Source organism: Corvus brachyrhynchos, unplaced genomic scaffold, assembly GCF_000691975.1.
Source record: "Corvus brachyrhynchos isolate BGI_N302 unplaced genomic scaffold, ASM69197v1 scaffold1, whole genome shotgun sequence".
Classification (NCBI taxonomy): domain Eukaryota; kingdom Metazoa; phylum Chordata; class Aves; order Passeriformes; family Corvidae; genus Corvus; species Corvus brachyrhynchos.
Genome location: NW_008237222.1, coordinates 8,074,676 through 8,086,919, shown reverse-complemented (window position 1 = coordinate 8,086,919; position 12,244 = coordinate 8,074,676). Strand labels below are relative to the sequence as shown.

The 12,244-nt window shown below is 41.6% G+C and overlaps 1 protein-coding gene across 1 annotated transcript in view; it reads left to right on the top strand.

Moving 5' to 3' along the window:
* Window positions 1–12,244, top strand: part of BCL11B (B-cell CLL/lymphoma 11B) — a 91,498-nt gene that overhangs the window by 42,950 nt on the left and 36,304 nt on the right. The window lies entirely within an intron of this gene.

Here is a 12,244-nt window from a genome sequence, read left to right as displayed (position 1 = left end):
AGTGATGTGAAAATGAAGGCACACCAAGCTAGCCAAAGAGAACACGGACATATTGTCACCAGACCACATAATTTCAGACCCAGAGATCTCTTTGAAATCAGTGGGTGTTTCTGAGCATGGCTCAGTTGCAAGACTAGGTCTATGTTGAACTGTGGGCTGACGAGGTGAAAATGGGGAGGGTTTAAAAGAAAATACAGATGTGGCAAAATCCACAAATGTTTATGGAGTCTCACTGTGGTGGGCCAAACCCCACAGCTCTCATTCATGATAATGTGCATGTAGTTTTAATAGGGAGTTCCCTAAATGTTGCTGGATAAGTAAAGTGTGAGGACCAAAGGATTTAGAGAGACAGCAATGACTGTCAGGAGTAAAGCCTTCGGGAAATGGCTCCTCATTTTCTCCCTGAAACTGGCAAAACTTTGTTGTGCTAGCTTTTTCCTTCTGCAAGCAGTGGTGTACCACCTGGCTACAGTATGCTGTATATCATGAGAATGCTCCTGTAGATCTCTCATTGATGTAATAAAGCAAGATATAAAGTTTTGCAAGAAACTTAAATTTGTATCTTGGAAATCCTGCATCTTGAGAGATAAAATATTCTCAGGAGGAGGCTAAGAGCACTCTGCAGGGTGCTGCGTAGGTCCTGGGTGAAGTTCGGGGCACACAGAGAAGGCTCCCATGCAGCCTGGAAGATGCTCAGCCTTCACCTATCTGCTTGCACTGGGGCACAGGCTCTGGGCTTGTAGCAATGTGCTGTGTGGTGAGGTGCTGTCAGTAAATTAGGGGTCTGGTTAAATTTTCTATCCAAGCTGCTGTATGCAGTGTGGCAGGGGTTCAAACTCTGCTTTATCAGCCTTGGCAGATCGACCAACTGGCCTGAGATGGGTGTCCAGACCAGCTCTTGCAGATGGTGAGCGTTGGATCAGAAAGTCAGAAAGCTTCCCTATGCCCTGCCTTTCTCTCCTCCCAGGAAGCAGTAAACCAAATTGGAACTGGTCTCATGTTTTGCTGTCCTCTGTCTTAACTGGTGTAGTATGTGCACACGAGCCTTTGGGAGACAGGTAGTTGTAACACTGAACTGGATGCCCTGGTTCCCTCTTGCTTCTGATGCCAGTAGCTAATGGGAATGGAAGCAAGTACAACTAAAAATAGAAAAGGAAGGAAGGAAAAACTTAATAAAGAATGTGGGGAAGGTGAGGCTTTTGTACTTTGCGTATTTGGAGTTCTCACTTTGGAGTTCTGTGCTGTGAGTTTTCAGAATTGCCTGTTTGCTGGGAGAGTGCTGCCAGCTCTGTGGAGAGAGAGCTGCTATCATGGCTTCCTGTAATTACTGCTGCAGTCGGCGACACTTAGAGAATAGGTTTTATCAAAGTGCATGTTACATGTTTATGACAGTAGTTGGTCAAGGTCTGCTTGAAAGAAACATTTTCTTCCCTTGAAAAAGGAGATTATGTCTACTTAACCCTTTCTTATCTCCCATAATAGTCACTGTATGTGAGCCTAGGCATGGCTTAAACCCCATGGCAAGGGTTATGGGATCTTTCTGTCCCCCAAAATGTTTTGTGGAAATGAAAGAAAAGTGAGTTCTTTGTGTTGATTAATAATCTAGTGACAATCCCTCCATTGTGCCCTCTTTTTTAATATAGACATTTACAACAGTCACTTGCTCCAGCTTTAGAGATCAGCTTGTCTCTCTGACTTGATTAGCCTTTTATTCTGTCAGCCCTGTTCTTGCTTCTGAGGAATTGGTTACTTCTTTGAACAAAAGCCATCAGCAGTTCCCGCCTCCCCTCATCCTTCATAATTTCTTACCTTTCCTGTTTTTCAGCATTTATTTAATTCAGTACCTGGGGATTTTCCATGCAGTTCTCAAGCAGACTGCAGCTCTGATGGCTTGAAGTTGCAGGTGCTCCAAAATCTTTGCTGGGCACTCACAAACCGGGCCCTCAAGAGTACCTCAGAGCAGTTTGTGCTGGAGAATCCAAACGACTGGCTACTGGTGGGATTTGGGGTACATATATGTGAAAAACGGCATTTGGAAATCTCCGACCTAGATAAGAGTGGTTGTCTGGGATGCTGAGTAGTGTTCAGTCATGCGCAGAGCAAGTTGTGCTGCCTCATCCAGAGCTGTTAGGGATCTTTAGAAAACGTGCTGCTGATAGTTTCAATCCCAGCAAATGGTGCTGGGAGGTCTGCTTGGATGTCCACTCTGCTGCTCAGCCAGTGCTGATCGTGGTCCCTCTGTCTTTGTTCAATTCTTTGTGTTCAGGGCACCCCAGGACGAGGAATTTGCAAGTAAAGGTCTATGCTTTTTCATGTGATTTAAAAAAAAATCTCTACCACTGGTTCAATCTCTCTCAGTCTATTTATTTTTTTATATATTTTGCCCCAGAAGCTTTTGTCAGTTGAATTGGGTTCTCCCGTTCAAATGTTTTTAGTGCCTATTTAATTAGAAGTTGGAATAGAGTAATGAAATTCACAGGGTTGTGTAGCTTGGATCTAAAATATAAATGGGCAAAGCATTCATTTTGCTTTACCCCTTGCCAGATTAGGGTGCTTTTTTTGAGCCTGCTTTTTATTTCATTTCAATGAATTGCAACTGCTCAGAGTAACTGTAAAACGCACAGAGTTTTTTTTGCATAACAGAGACATGCAAATGATTGTTGAGAGACATAATTATGTAAAGAAAAGTATATGCCTGTGTGCATGCATACATACACTGCAATGCTTTTTGTGGGGCTACTTTTTCACAATACATCTTCATAAGGCTCTTTTTATGATGCTGATTTATTAATATTGTACATTAAGGCTTAAATTGTCAAAGCTGCCTAAGAGATTTGGATGCCCATTTCCCATTAAAGTTAACGAGAAATGAGCATTGAAAGTCTCAGTGCAGAAGTGCATGGCAGTTTACAGTGTGCTCTCCAAAGAAAAACATCCCTGCCTTGAAGATACTATGGTGCAAAAGCCCCAGGAAGAAGATCGTAGTCAGCCTAAGACAAAGGGGATTGTAATGGCACAGAGAATAACTTATCCCCTGTGCCTGCATTCAGATGCATACTTGATCCAAATTCTTTGGACCTGGGCCTATGAGTGAGGGTTTTATATACCCCTGTAAAGATAATTAACTCTGTCCAATACACATATATTAATCTAACCAGTGAAACTGCTTCCTTCCCACACGTAGGCTGATGGAAGGAGGTGGAAAGCAATTACGATACTTAGTTGCATGTATAAAAACAGCAAGTAGGCATGGACAGCAGTGATTAGTGGAGAGGGCTGTGAAATTTAAGGTCTAAAACAGAGGAAGGCATGGGGCCATATCTCAGAAGAGAGGAACAAGCTCCTGCTAATTCAAGGAATCAGCTGTGTTAGTCATTAGGACATTCTGAAAATCACAGTCATCTTGTAAAGTTAATATCAATTTACTTGGCTACTGAAATTCTACTTACTGCTTCATTTAACTAGTATGGTGTTTTCTTGGCAGAGGTTAAGGTGACAGTAAAGATAAAAGCAGTCCCTGTAAGTAAATCATAGGTTTTAAAAGAATACTTTTCCCTCCATCTATTATATCACCATATTAATTTTATGTTGGTTTTATAAGTGGAGTCAGCCAATGAGAAGAGCTAGATTAGACCACCCTGCTGTAAAAAACTTGATGCAATTATTACAGTGTGTCTAGAAAGAAGTATTATTTCAAAAACTTTTATGTTAATGATATGGTATGCACTCGGTGCATTTCTTACTTGAACAAGAAGCAAGCTTTTGTTCACTCCAGACTGGGTTTTGTTAACACAGGAGGATCAATGGAAAACAAAACAGTAATCAGAGCAGAGAATGCAAACTCATCCAGCAAAAACCTTCTAACTCATCATGTCCCAGGACAATGGTTGATACGCTACTTTTCATTTTTTGCTGAGTGGAGTCTCAAAAAAAACCCAAAAACCACTTGATTTCCCTTCAGCAGTGGGTGCTGTTTTGAGAAGAGAAAGAGGAATTTGGTATAATTTTTGAAGGACAGACAAAGGTCCATAGTTTCCCCAAACCCCTTTGTAAATGACTCTTTTCATTTTTCTGCATAAAGAAGAGGTTTGCATAAAATACTGGGTAATGTTCAGGAAAGATGTCCCTATTAGTCATGGTTACATGTATTTATTTATTTTAGTGAAATATTTAATGCATGCTATGGTAGAATTGACTTTGTGGACAGTACTTACAGAGTGCAGGGATGTGCAAGAGATGTATACACTAAAAAGAGTAATGCATCAGTCTGAGTGCACACATCCATCTTTACACCTATCTCTTGATCTATGTGTTCATTCATCTGTCCAAGTATTAAAATCATATGTGACCTGCTGTCTATGCAGCTCCCTGTCTCACTAGTTATTAAAATCAGATCCAAACTCAAAATAGATGGATCTAACACAGACTGATTTTTTTGACTGAATAGTGTGTCAAGAGGCAGCAAAGAGACCTCAAGATTGCAGAGATGACTAAAATGAGGGTGCTGCATGGGGCAGGGTTGCTGGCAATGTGTGCTTGGCTGCGGCTTTGTTCTAGACAGAGGGCTGATCACTATAACTTTGTAAGTCCTAATTATGTCAAGTTAAGAACCAGCAGGAGCAATAGTGATATTTAAAGGTGCTTTAAAGTGGATGCTTACCATTTCCAGACATCCCAGCAAAAAAGAAAAGCCCCTTAATTGCAATATTAATGGGTGGAACTGAATCTGGTAGTCTTGGGACAAAAAGGTTCAAGGCAACGTTGCCTGCAGTAAGGACAATGGTTCCAACATTGAGAGAGTTAACTCAATCGCATACCACTACACTGAGCCCGAGAGTCTGAACTCTTCAAACGCTCCAAATGGAGAGCTAAATCAAAGAATCCTGTTTCAAATCCATCCAAGATGTTGCTGTTTTTCTCCTCTGACAGGAGAAGCATTTGGAAGTGCAGTTTCTTTCTTTTTTTATAGCTGTCTTAAAAAGGAGTTTGGATGTTTAGCACAGCTGGTGCTCATTACATTATGCACTATCAATAAAATAGCATGTGTAATTAATTTTTAATGCAGTGCTGTATGCAGCGCTTTAAAGCAGTTACTGTATGGGGAGAGCCGACACCGGTCACTGACATCAGAAATATTGAAATAGAGGGCTAGATTTTGCATTTTTAAAGGATGCATGTGAGAGTGGGGGAAGGGTAATTCCCAGCCAGCAATTCTCTGGCCACAATCAAATTTAAAAATATAGGAACAAGATGGATGAAGGTGATTTTATAATTTGCTTATTGGAATAAATGAATTTATGTCCTTTTGAAGTTTGCTGAGCGATGGCTGGATTAGGAATAGGTGACTTCAGAGCATAGGTAAGAACCAGGAGAGCACACAGCAACAGATCCATATTTGTTAAAGCCCAAACAGGCTTTGGTAGCCGGTGGGAGATGAGGCAAAAAGGGAGCTTATAGGAAAGCAAGGGAAGGACAATTTCTATCTCATTAAACAGGTTTTTTGTTTTATTGCAGGGCTTCATTCTTGTGCCTTGTTGTGCCTTGTTGTTCCCATCAGTAATCACCCCCATTTTTTCCCCTTGATTCACTAAACATTTTGGAGTATTGGTAGTCTGGAAGGGAGAGAGTAGCTTGGTTACAAAGAGGCACCACTGATGACATGGTTTGTGCTGCTCTGACAGAAGACACAAACAAATTAGAGTCTTCTTTTTTCATGATGTTTGTGCACAAGACACCAGCATAAGTGAAGACTGCTTTAGTTAGGCACAGTAGGTAAGGTTTGGGCACCACCATTACTCTCAGCAGCCATTATGTCCAGGAACACCTTGGTTGACTGAAGGAGGAGCAGACCTCTTTTTGAAGTTGCAGTGTGGTGTATGTTCATGCTCAGCAAAGGGACAGGAGTGGCTTTCATGTTTCTGCAGCAGAGTAACCACAAGGGATGGCTTGCAGGATGGGACCAGCCTCTTCCCTGCTGCCACTGTTTTCCCATCCATTTTCAGAGAGTTGAATGCTTCTTGGTGAACACTTCCTAAAAAGAGAAGAAATCAACTGCAGGAAGAGAAGGAAGGAAGCAATCACCTAAAAAGCGACAAAATTAGGGGTAGTGCTTGTCAGGTGCCTTCCCTTTTGGTTGGGCAATGCACCAGCTTCCTAAGAGCTGATTTACTTTTTTTTATACACATGCACAAGGCATAAATGTTTGCAATTATTCTTTCTTTCTCTCAGCAAATTGCCATTCATTTGTACATAACATATGCTAAACAGTTCACTTGTACAGCCTCACCTGGCATATTCAGGATGGAGTTTCCTCCTGCCCCTTCAGCAGTAGCTTTTTGTCATCACTTTTCTTCTCGGTTTCTGTCAGATTTGTGCGGATGTGTTTGTGTGCCTGAGCCAGGAAGTGAATTGGCCTGTTCAGTTTGTGAGAACAGAGATAAATCTCTCGTGCACAAATATAATGCTCAGTGTCAAAGGAAGTAGGACAAGCTATGGTGTATGGCGTAGGTAGTTGTGATGAGAACTGCTCTTTAGTTCACAAGCCAGAGTGGGAAAGGTGGAGGGAACAATGAGGTGTTGTACATTTTGTAGTGAAATCACTTAATTTTATTTTATTTGCTTTAGAAGAATTGGATCATTTATTCCTGGGGTGGCTCAGGTTTAGGCCAGAGAACTGCAAAAAATTACCATGTGTCCCTCCAGAGCTGTCTAATTCAGAGGACCTCTGCTCCTTTGTCTTCTGAGTGCTTCATAAAAGTAGATGAAAGGCAGGGTTCTGTGCTCAGAGAGGATGCTTTATGTTCAGAATGTGATTTGAGCCAAAGAAGCCATGCTGATGCATCTCATGTGTGTCCCACTGGGCTCCTGTGTTGTGCATGTTGGTCCTTCTTTCTGCTGGGAAGTAAACAGCTGAGCAACTATTGGCAACATACCTTTTTATGCTGTTTGCCTTCTTTTGGACAGGCTTTTTCCAGGCAGTTTAGAGGTACGTACAGAAATCTGGTAGGCTAGTGTATGGTACATGCCTTTGGTATCTTTATTTTCCTCTTGTTTTTGTTTAAATCAAACCATTTCTCTGGGTCCCCGTTCCAGGTAATGTAACTTGCCATAGCACAGGCTAGGTAAGCCAGGTTCAGTGAGACACTAAAACATGCACTTGGAAGGAAGCAGGCAAAAATCCCACATAGACAAGGCTTACATTTTTTATGAATTCAGCTGTATGAGTCAGAGGTCCTGGGACTTCAGGAATGAGGTTAATGCAGGCACTAAGCAAGACGATGGGGAGACACAGCCGCTGGAATCATGCTATGAAATGGTGCTTTCTAAATTGCTGTCTTTGCTATTCATGTAAAGGATGTCTGGTTAGAGAAGAGCTGGTTTGTACAACGTACCTGCAGCTTTTATTCTTGCTTAAACCTCACCTGGCTATTTGAAGCCAACTGTAAATGTATTATTTTCAGAACATCCCCTGGCAATATGAGAGGAGCATCTCGTCCTTCCTGTGTGTCAGGCTGTCTCCTTACATGTCCTGTATTGACCTAGATTTCTTCACGTGAGACACGGATCTAAACCTGGTCCCTATATCTCTTCCATGGCTGCATGACATATGTGGTGCTTCCAGGGCATGCTGTACCATGCCAACAGTCCATGGAGAGATGGGTTAGGGGCTGCCTGGGGATGCTTGGCTGACCATCTTCCTGTGAGGTGTTTTCTGACTTCAGTGGTGTTATACTGTTCTGTAAGCTGCGAACCTGGTCTGTGGAAATCCAGGACGTACAGAGATTTAAGTAAGAGTCAGAGTATTGTTGGGAAATACATATAATTTAAAACCGTCCATGGTGATCATGGACTCTTCTAAGACGTCAGCACCAGAGCCTTCTGCCTGCAGGGGAATAATTTTTTTCAGTTTGCATCTTCTAACAGAGTTTTGGGTTATTTTCTCATCACTTCTGGTTGAATAGGAAGAGAGTAAGTTAATTTATTATGGCACAGACAGGCTTATAATATAAAGTATGTCCAAAAATTAGATCTGAGTGTTTATGGCTTGATTAATCCAAATATTTTATAAAAATATGTGAACTGTTGATTAAACTGGGAACAGGATCATTGTGGTCATACAGTGAGGATAAGATTAGTGAGTAATTTTACCTTCCTGTAAAGCCTTATTAAAAAAAAAAAAAGTCATTCTTTCTCTATTTTTATCATTTTCTCTTCAAAAGGAACTAATTTGTCCATTGTAAATTTGAGGTAGAATCTTAAAAGCTCCACAGTCTATTGACGCCAAACACTTCATTATCATTATCAATAGATACATAGAATAGTTGTAAAACAATCCTGTGAGATTGCTGTAAACTCCTTCCCAAATTCCTTCACACTTTCCCTTCCCATTTTCCATGAAGAGTGCTGTGAAATCTGCGCCCATGCTGCCCCTGCCTCTATCACCACTGTCGCCGTTCATTAGTGCAGCTGAGCACACTCATAAATGTCTGAGCTCTTCCCATATTTAGAGCTCTCTAGCCAGCAAATCTTCCCTTCTGCTCTCCCCTTTTTGAGAAAAAACCCAACAGTCAGGGTTTGAGGTGGGCACTTGAGGTATAATTTTAATTCAGTGACCTGGTATCATCCAGAGCTATAAGGGAGAGCAAGAGTGTGGGAGAGAGTACCATCACTGCTTAAATAATTTGCTCCTTGCCCTTTCTGTCTAAGTTTTTCAGGCTGTGTCTTGTGATTATAAACTGAGATTTCTTAAATTTGTATTCTCCTTAATAGGTAAAGATGAGCGAAAGCTGTTTTTCACTTTCTCTTCACTCTTTCTTCACAGATGTCTTTGCTCTCTGGGACTGGCTGGCACTGCTGGGGAGGTATTTCCCAGGGGATTTCATTGCCCCAGGGTTAGATTTCCCCATCTACACAGCAGCATGGAGCTGTATTGCATATAGCTCCCTCCCAGCAAGTCTCAGTGAGTCACCATCCTGCTTGCTGGCTGTCTGCTGGGAACAGGATGCTCTGTCCTAGGCCACCCTGGCCATGGAGCTTCTGCCCATCTGCATCTTTCCTTTCCCCTGCTCTGCCCTAGACATTCATATTTCTTTCTGATTTTATATATAACATTTCACCTTTTCCATCAGGTAGGTCCTTCATTCATTGCTGTCACTGCCAGTGGTCCCTGCAGACATAATTACAGCCCTTTTTTTTCTAAAACACAAGACCAAAATGATATTTGTTCTTTTTAGTGTTTTTTAACTTCACAATTTTAAAAATGGAAATGACTTCTGAAAATAAACACAGTTTGCAATGTACAGACTTACTGAGCCAGCATGAATTTCCTTAATAAGCTGGGGTATGTGTGTGTGTGCGTGCATGTGTGTGTTTTTCCCCCTTAAACCTTGGAATAAGAGTGCTGTCTCTTTAAATCCTAACTCAAACTTTACTGGCGATTTTACAGAGCCTGGTTTCATTTATAGTGGAGCCAGACTTGCTGTGTGAGAGCCGTCCGCATGCTGGAATTAGTCTTAAGCTCGCTTCTGTGGAGTTGCCAAATTCCATGTTTGTGTTTTATTTAGAATTCTTTTCACGGCCAGTCGAATCTGTTCAGGCACACATAGGCAGTGTTGCGCCCCATGGAGAAAATAAGCAAGTTTGCGTTTTCTTTGGCATAGGCCATGGCCACAAAAGACTGCGGTCTAAAGAAACATTTTTTAAAAGCTATTTTAACCCATAACAGATGTATAAAGTAGGCACACACATGCCAGCTTCCTTAGTTTTAATTAAAAAATAATTATGGCTTTAATGGGATGCTAGTGACAAATTTGGATGAATGGTGGGTGACATTATCTCAAGGCTTGCTTCAACTTATAAATTAGTGCGTTTCTCTTGGCCAGTGGTACAGATGAAATTAAATGAAGGAGCAGATTAATATTTCTTAAAGTTACATTGAACCAAATGAAAAATCCAATCAAATAAAAAAACATGGCCTCTTCTTTCCTCTCTTCGTCAGATCCCCATTTGCATGACAGAACACAGAGGAAAGGTTATTTTCTCTGCCTGATAATTGATCTGGCCAACGACAAACTGGACTTAGGTTTTCAGGGTGCCTGTCCCTTTTGTAATTTTGCATTGGTAGCCACATTGCCAAATTACTGTGATTAATGTCAGCAGGTTCTTCCATTTATAACCACATCTAACCAGCTAACACGGTACCTCTGAGCCAGGAAATCTTAAATATAAACCCAACCTGACATGTTGCATGTTGCAATGGTTCTCTCTCCATACCTTGGCTAACTGGCGGCGCTGCTGGCTGTGATTCCCACATCTTTAGGCTATTTTCAATTTGGGGCTTTCAAGGCTCACCAGAACTGGGCTAGATGCACAGGCTTGCACAGGTAACAACAGTTTATATTTATGAAGAAATAAACAAAAGAGTAATAAACTTGTAATGAGCTAACCCCAGATGGTATCTCTGCTGTTATTAGTCAGGTGTATGTAGAGTTGAGGAAGGCAGATTGAAGGATCAGCATGAGAGGCTCTGGATATTGAAGGAGCAGTCAGATGGGTTCACTGGAAAGTGTCTTCCTCCTTCCCATGCAAGCCTCCATCCCACCCATAGACACCCTGAATAGGTGCTGAGAACAAAGGCAATAAAGCAGTGCAGCTTTTCAAGGCCTGCAGGGGAATCACATTTCCTCCAGACCTGTTTGTCCCACCCTAGTGCTCTCCAGCAGCAAAGCCAGCCCAGCATGGGATGGGGCTTTCTGGATGAGAGCAGATGATCGGCTTTACGACCTATGGCACCAGCAGATGAGGATCATTTTGGTTTTGGATGGCAAAACCCTGTTTCCTGTTCTCCAACATATTCTTTCATGAAACTTCTCATCCGCTTAACATTTAGCTTCCATTGTAAAAGAAAACCCTGGAATGCTGCTGATACATGTAATCTAGATGGTGAGAATTCTTCACTTAGGCAGTGCTAGTTTTTTCTGATGGATATGTTGAACTGTTTCCTTAGTAAATAGTAAAAGCGACTTTTGGAAAAAAGCAGATTAAGGAAAGAGGGAGAGAGTATCAGGTGCTTGGTGGGTAGATGTGTACCTTCCCCACGATCAGTCCATTCAACTTGTGACTTACAAATGTTTTGCTATTAATTTCCATGCAAATGTGGCAGGGTCCCCCACCTTGCTTGCTTAAACCTGTCTGCCATGTTAAGCTGGGGAAATTCAGCAAGAGGAAGTAGCTTTGCTTGGTTTGGGCCAAGTCTGTAGAATTTGAGCTCCTCAGGGCAATCCATTTGATCCCTCAGGGACAGCAGTGTCTCTTCTTGGTGTGCAGGATGTCCATTGCCTGAAGCTGAACCAAGCCAGTCTCTCTAAAGATACATTTCTTAGGCTTTGTTTAACTGCAGCAAAAGAAAGATTTTCCTTTGTCGATTGAGTGAGGATTTCTGTGGTAACATTTCCCTGAGCTTGAATTCCTCATGAGTGAAAATGAAGCTCCAGCATTAAAAACATGAGTCATGCAGTGCACATGAGACTAATTTTTGCATTCCTGGAATTTTTGGAAGGGAAACATTACATTCATGATAATCCTTTCAATTATACCTTATTGCTAAAATAATCCATGAGGCATTCTGCAGTAGAGCCCTCTGCTATTTGGTTACAGTTGAGACTTTGAAAATAGCACCTGAAAGCTTTTAGACTCCTGTGTGTCAATATCTTAATTTTCTTTTTATGTTGAGGCACACAGGATGGTCTGCCATCCTTTTATTTACTCCTTAGGATTTTTTTGTTTAATAAATAAGGCTAATTTGATTTGTTCTGATCTGTCTCAAGTATCTAATTGCTGCTGTAGAGAATGATTAATGTCCAGTTGAAAGGATTCCATATCTATAAATGAGAACTGAAAGCAGATGTTAGTTTGATGAACGTGTGCTGCCTATTCCTTGCCTGCACTGGCTCAGAGAGCGGGCTGCTGAGAGACTGCTATCTATCAAAAGAGAGATGTTAGATGCCAAACACAGTTCAGAGTCACACACCTATGATGAGCAGAGTGAACAGTTAACAAATAAAGTATCCCAGGTAGGTTTTTCTCTGCTTGTGAAATATCTATACATGAGACAGTGTTATCCTCAAATTGTCAGAAGTACTTGACAAGCTCCAGTTTGGGGGAAGGCACTGTGAATTGATGACAAGAAGGACTTTGTCTCTGAGTTTTCACTCAATGAGTAGTGTTGGTATGCTGTCCAAGGGCA